The 16633-nt window shown below is 38.8% G+C and overlaps 1 protein-coding gene across 5 annotated transcripts in view; it reads left to right on the top strand.

Annotated features, from left to right (window-relative positions):
• The window catches only part of PRKAR1B (protein kinase cAMP-dependent type I regulatory subunit beta), a 101615-nt gene that overhangs the window by 25645 nt on the left and 59337 nt on the right, over positions 1–16633 (top strand). The window lies entirely within an intron of this gene.

Raw genomic sequence — 16633 nt, 5'->3', positions numbered from 1 at the left:
CTGGATCCTCAGTAGTAGGAGACGTTCGTGTATTCCTTGTTTATATCTAATTTTTCCTCATTTTAAAATGTATTTGAAGGGTTATTGTTTCTTCTCACATCTTTTGTTTTCTGTATTGAATCTCATTCTCCCCATCTTTCTTGGCAGACCAGGTACCTCAGACCACTGACCATTTTTGTTCCCCTCAACTTTCTTCAGTTGGTCCACATCTTTCTTGTTTCTTTGTATTTTTCACAGCAACAGGAGATTGTTGACTTCCATTTAGCATGTGATCCTTGGAATCATTGGATCCTTTCTGCGTAAATGCTACCTTGGCAGTGAGTCTTCACCATGTGTTTGGACTATTTGGGTTATTTCTACCCAAACATAATGCTTAGCAGTTGTGTCTTTATTGAAAGTTAATCGATTTTCTCGGTCCATTTCTTCAAGTTATAGTCATTTTACATCCTTATTTTGTTTCTAACTGCTTGTAGCTGCTTTTTAGCTAGGTATGGTCTTCAAATTCAGAAAACACAACCTATTCTGTCATCCAGATCGTTAATGACTTGGGTACTTTTTCAGTGTAGGCATAATCTAAATTTGTGAAAAGTGGTTTCCCTTAGCTGACAGGTGAATTTTAGTTGTTGTCCTGTTGATCTCACATTAAAATATTTTTGAAACTTCTGGTGATTAGTTAATTTCAAGGACATTATTATTACTATAAGCTTTGTTCACTTCTGCATAATACCATGTTTTATTAAAGCACTGGCTGCAGGCCAGCTGGAAAGTTTCATATATGTGGAAGAAACCTAAGACGGCACCATTCAGGAGCAAGATATTTTAGAAACAGGATGCCACAGCTATGACATATTCATTACACATCCTGTATTTTCATTGCATTTGTAACTTAACTCCTTTGTTAAAAAACAACCACAGATCTAGCTTCTGCCTGTGCTTCATATATTGCACACAGTGTGCAGAACAGTGCAAGAAAACTTCCATTCCCATGAAACTGCTTTATTATTTCTATAGCTCCAGGAGTCCACATTGTGCTAAAACCATGTGGATGTTTAGGGAGGATATTTACTCTGCCTGCTGTGGGCATCTAAGTTGGCTACTGCTCAAAAACACCTAAGCTGGGAGCCTCAGGCTATGGTTTCACAATTGATTTAACCCAAACCAACTCTGAGCTGCTACAAAAGGTGGAAGTAACACAGTTAGTGCAAGACTTGGCTACACATTGCTTTTGCTGTTCTTGTTCTGGTATTAGCACTTGAGCAGCCACAGGTAGCCAGCGCAGCTCTCTGAAGAGTGGTGTCCCCACCCTCCCCTTGTAGGGATAGTTTTCAAGTCAGATCAGTTCCTTCCACCCTCTACCTGGCTGCAGAAATCCTTCAGTTTGCCTAAGGGAGGCAGTGGAAACGCGCAGCTGGGGGAAGAGTGCAGGGCAGGACCTCCCTTTTGGCAGCAGCAGCAACTGAGATCAAATTAAGGGATGGAAAAACCGCACCTTGAGGTCCTTTAGTAGTCATTGGACAAAATCAGATGATTGAAATAGGTGGTGTGAATACCTCTATAATGAGCAATTGTTCCTTGCCAAGAATGCTCAAAATGTAAAGAGGTAAGCCACTCAGAAGGTGAGAGATGGAAAGAATAAGAGATGTGAGAGAAATTGCACAGCACAGCGGGGCAGAGCTGGGTGCAGAGGGCTTTTTTGAGTCAATAACATGGCTTCCTTGTGTGACATTCATTTTTTTTTATGTGACCAAACTGTTGGAGGGGTTTCCTCCCCCTCCTTTTTGAAAGTAGCAACAGGGAGAGGATGACTGCATCATCCTAATGCACTCTGTGCGGGGTGCACAAGGGATGGGCTGCATGCTGTGAAGGTTTGTAGAGGCGTGAACGTCCCGTCTGTGCTGGAACTACAGGAGATGGTTAGCAGACCGTGATAACCTGGGGACAGAGAGGATGTGTATATACAAATCATATGTATGTGCAACAGGTTTGGTAGTGAACAGACTGGTGCACAAACTCTGTGAGAGATTTTTTTGATGTTCAGTCGTATTTGATGATTAGCTTGTTTTTTGAATTCTGCTTGTAAACAACCACGAAGAGGAAGCGGATCTCTCAAATGAACCAAAGCGTACTAAACAAAAGGTTTCCTTCTTTGGATAACACCAAGGTATTTTCCAGGTAAACTGTCTGGCAATCCAGCCTTCCTTTGTGTCTTTTATGCCTTGTTTATGGCCTTGATTCAGCACGCTTTTCAAAAGAGCGTGCTTAACTGTAAATGTGATTGTTCATTGACTTGCCGTGGATGTCAAAGGAACTATTCATGTATTTAAATTGAAGCAGATTCAGTCTTGCTGAATTGGAGCTTGCCAATGAGGAATACTACTTAAACTAGGAGAAGTTATGGGTTTTGGAGACAAGAGTCATCTGGCAGTAGTGATGGAAATGAAACCAGGTAGAATTGCCCAGCCACTTGGAAAATAAATGATCCAATTCTCCATTCAAGGATTAGCTGTGAATTTAACACTGACTTTATTTTCCAGTGCATCCATCTCATTTACCCAAGAATTATTGTCTTTAATTACCATTGTGGTGCCTGCAGGCAGCACTCTTTAAATTAGTTATGCAAAGTTCTGCTCTCAGCAGTCATCAGGAGATTGTATCTGCTTTACTATCAATCCCTCTACAGCAGCGTGACAGCATTCAGATTTTGTACTACAGAATCATTTTCGTGATGTCAGTTTTTGGCCTGGTAGATAGGTTATTCTCTTAAACATAACTAAAAGCACACACATTTGGTATTTATGGATATTTTTATCTTTAGAAACAAATACTGTCAGTTCATAGCTTTTTAGAGGTTGTGATTCACCCTCAGTGTTTTGTTAGACAGTTTATATTCTTCATCACAAATACTAGTGGCGCCATTCCTAATGGCAGTTATTTTTAATTCTGCATAGAGTAGTGGTTTACATATGGGCAGTATGTCACCAATTCCAAAAAAACAGATTTAAAGCAGAGAAGTAATTTACCTAAATCCTTTTAAACCTAGAAAAAACGGCCCAAGACGAATAGTATTCATGCATGCTTATGAAAAAAACCTGTATCTGTATAAGTAAAACAGAAAAATTAAGACTGCCGAATTTAACAGGCCTTGTAAAATCTTTCTACCACTGCAGTATATGTGACTGTGCCTTTGCGGGCTTCTTTACACAACAATTAGCTGGCAGTCGTTCTGAAAATGCATTACTCAATGCTAAGGCTTTCCAGAATTAAACACAAAGGTTGAATAAAAAAACATCCACTCTTCTCAGCAAGTCTTTATCCTTCGCATCAGAGCAGCTGGAAGCTTGTTGGGAGCAGTAATTTGTCTCTGTGTATGGAAGAACAATGGTTTATTTCAACTAAAGCTCTTTAAAGCGATGCTTCCTTTTCTTCTTTCTTTTTTTTTTCTTTTTTTTTCTTTTTTTTTCTTTTTTTCTTTTTTTCAGAAAGGTTGTAGGTAACCTGTCAGCAGTTACTCCTACTCTAATAAGTCTTCATTAGGTGACTGATTTTGCAACCTTCCACAGCTTTGAAAGCCTACCTTTCTTCAAGTGGGAGTATTACCGGCACCGGTACCGGAGGATCAACTGTATGATTAAGTTGCTTAGTTATGCATTTAGAAGGGGATGTTCAAAGAGCGTAAAGGAACTAGATATTCACATTGATTGATATACAGTGGGAAGTGAACTATCAACTCTTAGAAGGTTCTCTTGAAAATCCCCGTTTTATATTGTGAATGTTTTGACCTGTTCATTTCCACTAGAAGATGACATCTGCTGAGTAACACTGTTTGAATAGAGAGACAGAAACCGACCTTAGAACAAAAAATAATCTGTAACACTAAGGCGTTTAGTTTTTTTTTTCTTTTAGAAACAGAAGATTCAGCTTAGCAAACAGATGAAATTTCTCTGTCATTCCAGTGCACTTAATGGAAATACCAAGTGGAACTTACTTGATTGTTAGACTCCTAACTCTGTTCTAATGAAGAGAAGTCTGACAAACCCAAACAATGATTTAGTTCTTGTTTTACAAGTTTCTTACTAAAGATTTTGACCTGAAGTACATTGCATCTTGTGAGGTAACAGCTGGTCTATCATTGTCTTCGGAAAAAAGTAACAGTTGCTAAGATTTCAAGAAACAAAGATGGTCTTTGAATCAACTGGAACAGCTGTAAGAGACTGACACACCATGCACTGTCAGCTGCTTAATTCAGATATTGAGACTGGCCCAAACTGAATGCGTTAACCCTTTGGCACCATCATATTCCTTTTCTCTCTTCCTGCTATTCTTTTAAAAGAAGGCCGTAAAAATAAATTTAGTTTTCTAATTGCCTTTTGTGTCCTGAAATTAAAGAAAGCACAAAGCTCTGACTTCTTTTACATTTATTCAGTTTTTATAAGCAATATGGAGACCTGCTTGTGGACAGAAAATTTGCACTAGAAGCATATAATGCAGTCCGCCATGTAGTGCATTAAATAGAAAACAGTAGTACATATCCAGAAAATGGCATCAGATGCTGTTTTAAGGCACTCTTTGCAGTTCTTAAGTGCAGAGCGTGTTTAGTTTAATAAAGCAGAATGAAAGGTGACTTGATCATGGTCTAGAAGGGAAAGGTGGGTGACGGCAAAGGTCTCTTTAATAGACAGAGGTTTGTGAGATCCAAAAGCTGGTGGCTGAAGTTGGGCACATTCAGACTGGAAAAGTTGAGTTTTTGCTTTTTTGAATAAGCAGGGAACAGATCCATAATTTAAATTAGCTCGGCATGTGGCAGATTTTCCATTGCATGAAGTCTTCAGATCAAGCTTGGCTCTCCACTGCTGCTAGTTCTTAAAGAACTTTCTGAAGTGCTCCATTATATTCTGTTTTTTTTCAGAGATGGCAAAATGTGATGACATGAAAATTTATTTCAGTTAATGAAGAGTCAGCACTCATCTCTTGTGAACAAAACACTTGAAAATATGACTTTGGTATGCCTGAAAGCCAAGCTTGGGGCCTGACTGATTTTTGGATGCCTGAAATAGGCACATGTTGGGTGTCTTTCTAAACTATTGTTTTAGTTCAATTACAAATGATTGGATATTATTCAGGAGCCTCTGAAATTCTGTAGTCTGTGGTAGATAGCATCAGGAAGGCTGTGGCTGCCTTAGCACCTATTAATCAGTCGTCTCTTCATACTGCACATCATGGTTGATCTCACTGCTAACAGGGAAGGTGGAGCATCCACCAGTGGTACCACTGAGCCTTCTGCTTTGTCCAAAGTGCTTATGTGACCAGACGAGGAAACTGGTGTCTCAATACTGAACATTGTGTATTCTTGCCCAAAGAGCCACGTCTGCCCAAGCTCACTTCTAAGTGATAGTATTTATGAGCAGTGCAGGGTGATGGCTTCTTGCGAAAATTATTTCACTGACCGCATATAACCTACCTTCTTGTGCCCTGTGCTTTTATGTCGTAATCCTTCACCATTTGGGTAACTAAAAGATTGGGAATTAACTAGAATATTGGCAGTTATCATCACTGTTTGCAGAATCAGGTTCAGTTCACTCTTCTGTCTGTGGCTAAAACAGCCTGAGAAAAGTGGATTTGTATCATGATCCCAGAGGATTTGGAAGTTCTTTGCTAATGTGAATGAATATCCTAGAATAAAGGCTGACAAATAGAATGATTTTTCAGATGCAGTAATTGAGGTAAGAAGAATGAACTGTGCAGTGTGGAGCTTTAACTCACGTTAATGGGAAAGCACTTCACTGTCCTGATAATCTATTTTGTATTTAGAGTTACTACAAGGCCCATGTAAAGGCTAGACCTCTAGATATCACTCTTTGAATTTGCAATGAAAGACCGAGTTTGCTGTCATTAAGCCAAATTCCAGCTTAGGTTTCCACATTTTTTTTTCTTTTGTATTTCTGATATTCTGTGAGATCTATTTATCATGAAAAGTCAGCTGTCTAAAGATTAAAAAGATTGGGAGAAATGAGAAACAAAGCAATATATTTACATATTTTCTGAATTTAATTTTATCTTATTTATTTTGTGTTTAAAAGATTAGCAAGAAGACTTTGCTGCTACGTTTGAAATACTCACTCATTTTTCCTCTGTTCATTGTCCAATAGATAAACTCTAGTCCAAGCCCTTTCCTCACAGAGACACATCATGATACCGTGAGGCAAATGGGAATTACTTTTTAATATCCAGAAACAGACCTTGGCCTTTTGGCATTCTGATAATTCCCAGAACAGCTAACTGAACCTTCACCATGATAGACTGGATTTGCTATATTAAAATATTGTAGCCGTGCCATGGTTCCAAGTCCCGATAGTTTCATCACCACAGTTGACCTGTGTTCCTTTTACAGCTGCTTTCATCAGCATGGTTACAACATCAATGCAGATTTTTCTTTGCTTTTAGAAAAGTGGTTTAAAATAGTGATTTGGCATAAGCTGCGTTTCATCCAAGTTTAGTTGCTGTTCCTTAATGGTATGTCATGTGTCATGTTTTCTTTCTTATTTATTAAACCCTGTGCTTTGACTGGAACTTCTTTCCAAGAATACAAAATAATTATTCTATTATTGGAACATACAATTTGATTCCTTGACAGGTGGACAAGAGCTTTGCAGCACTATCAAAACCATCCTCAGCAATGTCAGTCAGTTTACCCGACTTCTGGTACAAAAATATTGCTGAAATAAAGCTGCTCAGTGGCTTAGGCAAGTTGTTGTGGCATCTTTTGGACTTCATGCTCTCCTTGTCAAACTCAGTCCACTCACTGCTACTGAGTCATCTTGGAGCAGGGGCTATAAAACAACCCTTTTTAACGTCTGATGCCTTCCGTGCACATCCTAATTGAGCTCTTCGTAGATTTTGACATCTCTGAAGTTTTCTTGGCCATGCTACAGCATATTAATATAGACTCATGGTTGTGTGACTCCTAGCATTTTTTGGTAATACATAAATTGCATTTAGACTAGAAAGACAATAAGCATACTAATTCAGTGCACCTTAGGGTCTTCCTTATGTCGTGTGTTCTTTTTGCTAACTTCTAAGTATTTTCATTTACTGTGCTGTTTGGGACTTTGTCCGTTTTCTGGTTTAGAATTCTAGACAAATTCAGCACTTGAAATCTGATCTTCACTTGCATATGTTCTATGTAGATTATTTTTAATTACCTAGGCTATATATCGTTATGCCAGAATTTTTTATTTTTTTTTCAGTAGCTTCCTATTAAAAGAATTGCCCAACAAATACACTTACTGTGAATGTGAGCGATCTGCATTTAGAATAGTTTCATTTTCAAAGGATGCTTTCTTGGAAAACAAGGTTAAATTGTGTGGGAACAATGGAGATTCTGCAAATAGCTCTAATAGGTAGGTTCTTTCTTCCTTCCTTCCAATACTTAGTGTTATAAATCAGGTTAGAGTGTAAGAGATGCAGTGAGAAAAAGAAAATACAGAGTTTTATTGGTTTTAGACTCCATATTAACTGTATTCTTCATGCCCATGGGTGAAGTGAGGCAAAATTCATGCAGAGTTTGTGTAGAGCTGATTTCTGGTAGGCTTCTCCACATTTCTTATTTATCGGTTTTATTTGTTTGGTTGCTTAGTCCTAGTGCCGTGGTGACACCCTCTGGCAGTGGCAGGATAGTTCCATCTCCATTAGGGGACTCTTCAGCAGATGGTGAGCAATCTAGCTGGAAAGGCATTAGCATGTCCTATGCTTCATCCCTCCCAGAGCTCTTTTGGCTCAAGACTGAAAATCACACACGTGAGGTTAATTAATGTTGTACATGAATTTGGTGGCTAATTGATACAAATTAAAGTACCATCTAATAAATATTGTTGGGCAGCTCTTTTTTTGGTGAGCAGCTTGAAAAGTCTCCCCTTGCACTTAAATTAATTTGTTTACATCAACTCTCAGGCACCCTTTTCTCTCGTGGAGTGAAGCCTCTGAGCAGAGCCTTGCAGCCGCAATGGCTGTTCTTGTGGCTGGAGCCTTGCACCAGGACAGAGGAGATGGCTCACGAGTCCATTGTACCTGTGAAATAAAACAGGTTTGTAAAGATGGAAGAGCTACTGTGTGTGTGCCTGGCTACTGTTAATTCACCATTTTGCGCTGGTAATGCTTTATTTGTGCTGTTTTACATTAAGCTGTTACGGGTCACGGAATGCAAACTTCACGCAGCTGAAGTTTTTTCCAGGCAGTATAATGAGAAAAACCAGTGAGCTGTACAGGCAGTTGGAACAGTGAAGTAGAGTAGCTGAGGCTTGCAGAAAGGTGCTAAGAAGCACAAGTCCTATTAAAATAAATAATAAAAAAGGAGCTGGAGACTACTTAGTGTTTTTTGTTGGATCTGGATCTATGCCTCACTTTTGTAAGCAACTTCATACATGTCTACAGGGCAAGCTAGTAGTACCAAACTACCTAAACGATCAAGTTTGGGCAAAGCAAACTGCCTGGCTGCAACAGCGTGAGGATTTGTGCAGGGTAATTTACCTGGCCTCTCAGCAGCGTGAATTAGCCCACATGGAGGTTGGTGCTGCTGGACTTCTTCCAGTGTTCAAGCAAAGCTGAGGGCTGCATTGTTAGAGAAACCTTGCTACACGAACGGGGAACTGTGGTTCTGAACCAAAAACCTTAGCAGGAGCTATTGCTCTGTCCCCTGAGGACTTTTATTGACCTGCTTGGAGTGAACCCTCCCCAGTTCCATAGCAGGGACTGAGCTGTCCTGCACTGATGACGGGGACTTTTGGTTTAGGGCATAGGGACTTCTCAGCCTCTCGATGAAACGTGAAGGTTTGGCTCAGCTTCTGTAAGCAGCCATCGTTGTATCTGCCACCTGGGGTCACTGTGTTCAAGGTTATTGGAAAGGAGAAGTATAAAGTAACAAAGAAAATAAGTAAGCAGTAAAAACACACTTCCAAACCCTAACCCCTGAGGCGAAAATTTAGATTTCCGTAAGTATACAAATTACTTGAAATTTTTATTGTGTGTGAAAAAAAAATGAAGCCGTATATTTCAGTGAGTAAACAGAAGTCGGCTTTAACAAGCCAGAGTTTTGTATAAAGAAATAAACTATCAGAAGAAAAGTGTTATCTCTCATAGACACTGACTTATTACAGTTTGTCTTAGCTCTTCTGCCTGTTGATTAGTGCAGTGTACTGCAACCGACTTTAAAGATCTTTGTAGCAGTATGTTTTGTGATTGAAAAACTCTCAGTGGTGTTGGGACTGATCTCAGACTTGTTTTACACTGGAATTACACTACATATCTCAGTCTCTTTTCATATTATTTACACATACGTAAGTGAGATTATAGGTGAGTAATATATATTTTACTCTGCACCCATCTTACGGTATTTCTTAAGTGTGCTATTAAACCTTTATCTCAGCTAACCCCACATGATATATTATGCACCCACAGTACATCTTACAAGCACTTTAGATGAATTTTCAAGCTGGCTGAGCTTAAAGTTGTCAAAATATGTATTTATTTTAAAACTCCTCAGAAGGCTATATGGATGTAAATCTTTCTGTGGAAGTGCCGCATTGTGAGAGAGAAAAGGCTGGGAAAAGAGCAGCTCCAGATGATGCAAATGCTACTTCAAATCTCATATTTACAGCATCGGCAGTGTGTGTGCTGCTCTGAAGCAGAACATACCTCCAACAGCAGCTGCACAGCTGCTGCCTGGTAGCCTGAAAGAGAAAGTCAGAGCTAAAGCAGTAATGCACAGCAACCATTTTTCTACAGATTTTCACAGATTCTTGTATAAAGACCTGTAGGTGAGAACGTGTTTCTACTGCTGTACCTGGCCACTGGGTGGCCTCCATTAGAGCTGAAGAAGAAACGTACATCTAGGCAGTGCATCTTTTATTTCTTATCCAAATACTGCTGAAAGTTCTAGATAATGGGACTATACAAGATATTTCATGAAATTCAGGCTGTTATTTAGTATGGAAAATTGGTAAATTGATATTGTGCCCCTTTTTTTGTCATTCATAATTAGAAATGATGTGTGTAATTTACTTAATGTTTTTGTTGACATATCTGTGCTTTCAATTAGATAAGATGTACTTCAGTTACAGGTATAGCTGAAGGAGAACAGTATTGTGAAAACAGTATTGAACATAGTACTGTTTCTTCCATCACTTTTTACAAATGGAAATCATACACGCTTTGCAGTATTGAAGGGTTATTTAGTCAGTGTAATGCAGAATTGCCTTGCATAAAACTTACTCTAGTGCCTTTTAAAATCAACTCTACATCACTGGCACCATCTCAAAGTAAAATTATTTAGCATCCTTTTTAGTTACATGTTCTTTAAAGCATATGTAAGGAACATGTTTTAGTCTTCTTATAAACAGTATTTGGAGTAATTCATTATGTATGTCATTATGAGGTCAGGATCAGAACATTATGTTTTTGTCTCTTATAGTGAGATAGCTTCTCATAGAGGGTATCGTGCTGCTGTGCTCCTAATTGGTACTATATGAAGAATGTAAATTAACATGTTAGTTTTGATGGGAATGGTGATGAGGTTGGAAAGGCATCATTAGTATGCTCAAGAGTGCAAAATAATACTTTGCTTTCCTTCCGAATTCAACTAGTTAAGCTAAAAATATGGCACAGCTGCTTTCTCTTTACACATGTGAAAATGTGTGGAATGTGAAGTAAGAGAGAGAATTGCAACCCTTTGGGCAAGAAACACAATGTTCGTTGATGAGACACCCATTTCACCATCTCATCATGTGAGCACTCTACCCAGGGCAAAACGGGGCTTAGTGGTACCACTTGGGCAGGAGCTGGATGCGTTGGTCCTCCTACCAAAGAAAAGCAGCAGAACTAGAGTTAGCAGGCAGTAATATGGATTTTGTTACAGTTATTAGATTCAAGATAAATTGCCAACTCCACTTGGAGCTGCTATGGCCTGAGTTCTTTTAAGCACTGTTGAACTTGAACAGTCCCTCGAAAGCATATCTAGTCCTCACTTAAATGCTGCAAATGGATCAGATGAGAGATTAAGACAGAAGTGGAAGATCCTTGGGGATGTAAATCAATACTTATTAATGACATATAACTGTGTTAGGTCTCAGGAGAAAGGAGAACCTTGGCTGTGAGATCTGATCTGCAGCTTGATAGGAAGCCGTGCAAGAGACCGGGAAAAAGGCTGGATGGCAGTGGCTTGATAACTGAGAAGCAGATGATGGAAAGCTTTGTGAAGTACATTTATATTAACAATAGTTGACTCTTAAAAAGTGCTCTTTGCCTGTTGTGCTTTGGGCTTTTTATTAAGAAGGGTAGGGAACCATTAGCTATGTTTAGCACTTTTTTTTGAATATCCTTTGTTACTGTGATTGATTAATAAAATTGCAAAGTGAGTATCTGATCCTGAAAGTAGATCTGTGCAAACAAGCCCTTACAGTCCTGCAGAGCTCAGTGGACATCAGTGGGAGCTACTACAAGCAGGAGGATTAATCAATATTAAATTGACTGCAAAGCAACATTAGATGAAGGAGCTCTGGACTGTGAGCAAAACGACAGAAAATATTGGTAGAAGAGAATTAAATTGTGCTCTTAGATAGCTCTCTCATAAAACTAACTCAATCAGAAAGTCAGTTTTTAAAAATTCTAGGGCCAGTTTAAATTTGGCTGCCTATTGTAGTTACTGGAAGTCTCACATAAAATAGAGTATATTCCCAATGTGATTGAATTAGTGTCTTCTTGTTATTGGAGTCTGCTTTTTCTTTTCTTATTTTTGTTGATTTAATATGCAGGAGTATAATACTAATGCAGTACATTGCATAGATTTGCAAGTGTAGAGCTTTAAAAAAAGTGTATTTTCCTAAATGTCATTTTTTGAAAGTTTCTGTTCTTTTTTTTCTGTTCTTTTGTGTTAATGTTTTTTTGGTCTTTGTTTGGTGATTCAGCCTCTTGGTAGTAGGGTCACCCAGCTTTGCAGTCATGGAAACATGAAAAATCAGAGCATAATTAAAAGCAATATATTAAAGCAAATTTATAACAGTTTGCATTTTTAAAATGCAAATGAGATATAAGACCCACCGACATTTACTATGTCTGTTGATTGGCAAAATCCATCTATTGCAGATTCATCTGTTGGAGATTTGATGATTGGTAGCATATTGCAGTTCTTTTTATTGAAAATTCAGGGTTTAACTCAAGGGATATTTTTAGTTCCCGATTTCTATTATTGATTATAATTTCTGGTCAACTTGGATTCTGTCTCCCTTCCTGTCTCCATTCTCGTGATGTTCACAGCAACGCTGCTCTTCCTTCCTCCCATAAATCCACCTGGATTTCATTCTGGTCGTTTTCTACTATACTTCTCCCAGCCCTTGACATGCTGCCTTACATCTCTCTTCCACTTTATAATTTCTGATTTTCTTCTGGCAGCTGTTCAATTTCAGAAGAAAAAAAAATAGCCCGTGAGTCTAGGGAGGCAATATAAATTCCATTTTTATCAACATTTGTCAATTAAAATCTGATATTACCGAGCCTTTTTATAAATAATTTGACTATTCCAAATGTATGTGGATAATACCTTGAACCACTCACTCCATATATATAACACGTTCATATGGCAGATGAGGAGAGATGTCTCTCTGAGACTATATACATTTACAAGTACAGCAATAAAATCCATTGACTACACCCCAGTGTCACACTCTGCGTGTGTATGCTCACACTTTTGAACATGTGTGTATATGTAGCGTTTAGAGATGAACTCGTGTGTGAATATCTGATAAGATATAAAACTGAAGCATGAAATCTGGGCTCATCTCTTGAGTTGGTTCATATTCTGGAAAATGATTTGAGTTCCGATTCAGCCAAAATCCCTTGAATGTGTTTTTCTGGCAATATTTTTGAGAACAGCTGATCTTTCCACATATTTTCCACTTGGGTTAGAAATCCTAAGAGTAACCAAGATGCCACTGAAATACTGCTGTTTGCTGATCATTGAAAAAAAAATGCAACCCGTATCTGTGGTGCCATAACTTTGGCATTTTCTGTTGGTGTATCTCAAAGCTCTAGATGATAGATAATGATAATAAGGAGACCAAGTTGAAGTTAATTGCAAAACATTGCTTATTAGGCTTGAAAGAGACATAATAGTAGGGCATACTAATTTTTTAAGACACTGATTAATATAACAGCTACAGAAAAAAAACTGGCAGTGAATACGTTTCTAGGGAGTTTGCAGGATTGCTGGTTTATGCATTTTCTTTTACAGCCTACACAGTTGGAGATAATTCAGAATCTTACTGTTTAAGACTAAGCCAAGTATCTAAAATCTTGTGACCATATTTAGGGATGGATGAAATGTTTTGGTTAAAATAGCTCACCCTCCCCTACACATGCCCATATTTCTGTCCTGTCTTCAGACCGGTGAAAGGAAGAGACAGGGGGACCTCAGAGATTTCCTTTGCCTTTTCTTTTAATCCATCAGCTGGGTGTTAATGATCTCACACTGCTTATTCCAGTACCCAAGCACCTGCCTTCCCTCTCAACCTGGCTGAGTCGCCCAGTTTGCCAGTTACCGTGTTAATCCACAACTGTATTTTGGTTTAACCATCCCATGGGCTGAAGCTGGAGAAGCACTTGGTGGCACATGGCGCTGGTGCATTGTGCATCTCATCCAGCACGGTGCTGGGCTCTGCCAAGTGTTGTCTGCTGGCAAGGGGGAAAGAACAGGAGGAAAATTCAGAAGATATTCGGATGATAGCTGGGCCTGAGGCTTTTCTCTTTTCTCGCTGTTCCGCTGGTATTGACTTTCTCAGTTACTGTCATTCCCTGTCCATACGGCGTGTTTGTCTGGATAGAGGCTGTCTGCATCTCTGCTGAGAATGTGCAAAATATGGAGAGGGCTCGCACAGTTTAAAAATAGCATTTATTAGCAGAAAAATTAAAGGCTAGAGAAGGATGTTGGGTGGAGCAGTGAGAAAGCAGTCCCAAGCCACCTCTGTAATAATGAAGTTCTTACAGTAGTCCTAGGCAGCCTGTTCCCAGTCTGTACCAGGACATACAGTATTACCCAGGGCTGTGCCAAGAGCCTGAACTTCACACATCCCTGGTGCTCAGTAGCTCAGCACAGCGCGTGCAGCTAGGCTCAGATTTGCAGAGGAAATCTAGAGGACGCTAGGAAAATTTCTAAAGCAGGCGAAATGAAACAGGCTTCAGATATATAGGAGGTGGATTCTGAAAGCTACCAGTGGCAAAATGGAAGATTGTTTTTGAAGAACAACTTGTCTCATTCCTGACCCCGTAACCTTCCGTGCGAGCCAGGGGGAGAGCACTGATGCCAATCCAATAGGCATGCTCAGCAGATGTCCAAGGCTCTGTTTTATATCCAGTGATACTAAAGGTTGTTTATAAAGGCAAGACGTTATTGTTTTGAGTGTTTGGCACTGCCTCTCATCTTTTAAAGTTGAGAGGAACAAATCTGATGAGGTTTCCAGCTCTTTTGTCTCAGTTACAAGAGTAGTCTGTCAGAAATCAGTGTGTCCTCTCTGACAGTTGTCCTGCACTTGTTTTACTCGTCATTGCCCTGATAGGAAACATCTTTCTTCTTGTCCTTGGGAGGACAATCTAAGAGCATTCTCTTGGATCACTGAGTACAATCATCTGATAGTGCAGAAAACCAAGTCATATTACCCCTTGGATAACCTAAATGAAGGTATTTTTATTTCCCCCAGTTTATTGGGCTACAGTTGTTGGAAAGCCGCTTCATAACACTACTGTTCCCATGGCAAGACAGTGTCTCGTTTCCAGACTAAATGTTTATATGTGTTGATTCTTCATGCCCTCGTTGTCCATTAGTTAAAATAACTCTTTTTCAACTCTGATCTTCACCCTTACCCGTACCTCTCATCTCTATGTATTTATAAACTACAATGACGTCTTTTATTGTACTTCATCTTACTGCTGTAAATGATTCAGACTCGTCTTATCTTCTTTTATAAAATATACGCTCTCCATTATGCTTATCATCCCAGAATACCTTTTCCTACGTCTCTTTGAATCAAAAGAATCTTCTTTCTTTGTTTCTTTTGCACGTGGTAAACTAGAATTGTGCACGATATTGAAGGGAGATCATTTACAGAAGTGCTTTTTACAGTGGCATTAACACTTCCCTTGCTCACTTGGAAGTGACCCAGTTTATGCTGATACAGGGTGGTTTTGCTTTTTTTCCCAGCCAACGGTGAAAAGGGTGGCTTACAGTTATCCAGTGATTTAATAAATTCAGATTAAAGCAGAAATTATTGTCGTAACTTTAACATGCATGGCCTTTCATGTTAGATTACTGCATTTCACTCCAGCTTTATTACTTCAGTCATCTAAAGCATCCTTTTTTTTTCTATGATACTCTGTGCAGTACCTCTGAACATAGCATCTTCTCTCTTAAAAGCAATGAAATATTGAAATATTGAAATATTCTTACTAGAATTACCTCTGGTCTTGTTCTTCCAATATCAACTGTTGCTAGTCTATCTTAAATTGTTGTCTTAAACACATTATATATATATATAGTTTTTCTTCCTAATCAGCTTTGCCATTTTAACCATCAGTCTACCTCATAACACTGAACATGCTTCCTTGAAGAACTGATTGATTTATTTTGTCTAGAATATCAGTTATCAAATAAAGGGAGTAAGCAGATATTGCAGTGTGTCTCATTTTCCAATTACCTCTATAACTTTCATTATTCTTCCCTTCAAAATTTGTTTTTAAGCCTTGCATTACTGAGGTTAGACTAATGGACAATCTATAGCCGCACAGGTTACCTTGGGGTGACATCAATCTATAGCCATCAAAGATGATGAACAAAGTGTGTTTTAGTTCAGTCTTTTCTGAACTGGTTAATATAAGGTCAGACAATCACAATACATTCCTTACTGCAAATCAGGAAAGGTTATGCCTTCCTGAGCCTTTCTGGAAAAGGATTTCAGACTGCGGGGATGTCTAATGGATTTAGTTTTCAACTACATGAAAATTACCTATAGACTAGCTTCCCCTCAAAATGCTAGTGAAGTAGGCATTATCTTTGAAAATCTCTATTTCTAGTTAAAATAATCAAAGTGAGAGAAGTTGGTGCTTTTCCATTTGTTTGGAAATGGACTCAGTGGAGAGGTAGGAAGTCTCTACTGAGTCACTACCTCTCTTAAAATCTCACCCCCAACTTTCCTTGTTATTTCCTCATCATTTCCTGTGCTGTGAAATAATTACCTATGGAGTTCACTGTATAAAATATGTATTGTATTGCATTGAGAATCCATAGGGGACTCTTCACAGTAGCCAAAAGAGCTTCAATTCTAAGGGAAAATTTTTGACTCTATTTCAAAGTGAACGTGATTAACTATTCTAAATATTCTGAATATAGTAATTCTTATCACTATTCCCTTACAGTCCCTTTATGAGCATCCTCATGGGGTAAATAGTTTGCAAGAAACAAGACCTGTGTAATTTTTAGAGCAGCTGGTGGTAGACGTGTTCTGGACACAGCTGACACAGCTTCCACTCCCTGGAGGGAGCAGTCCTTTTTAAAGCATTTTAAAGTTGTGCTTATTAATTAACTCTGTTTGTCATTATA

The sequence above is a fragment of the Anser brachyrhynchus genome (genome assembly GCF_964034855.1).
Source record: "Anser brachyrhynchus genome assembly, chromosome: 15".
NCBI lineage: Eukaryota > Metazoa > Chordata > Aves > Anseriformes > Anatidae > Anser > Anser brachyrhynchus.
Note: the sequence above shows the minus strand (reverse complement) of the source record. Positions and strands in the feature narration are given on the sequence as shown.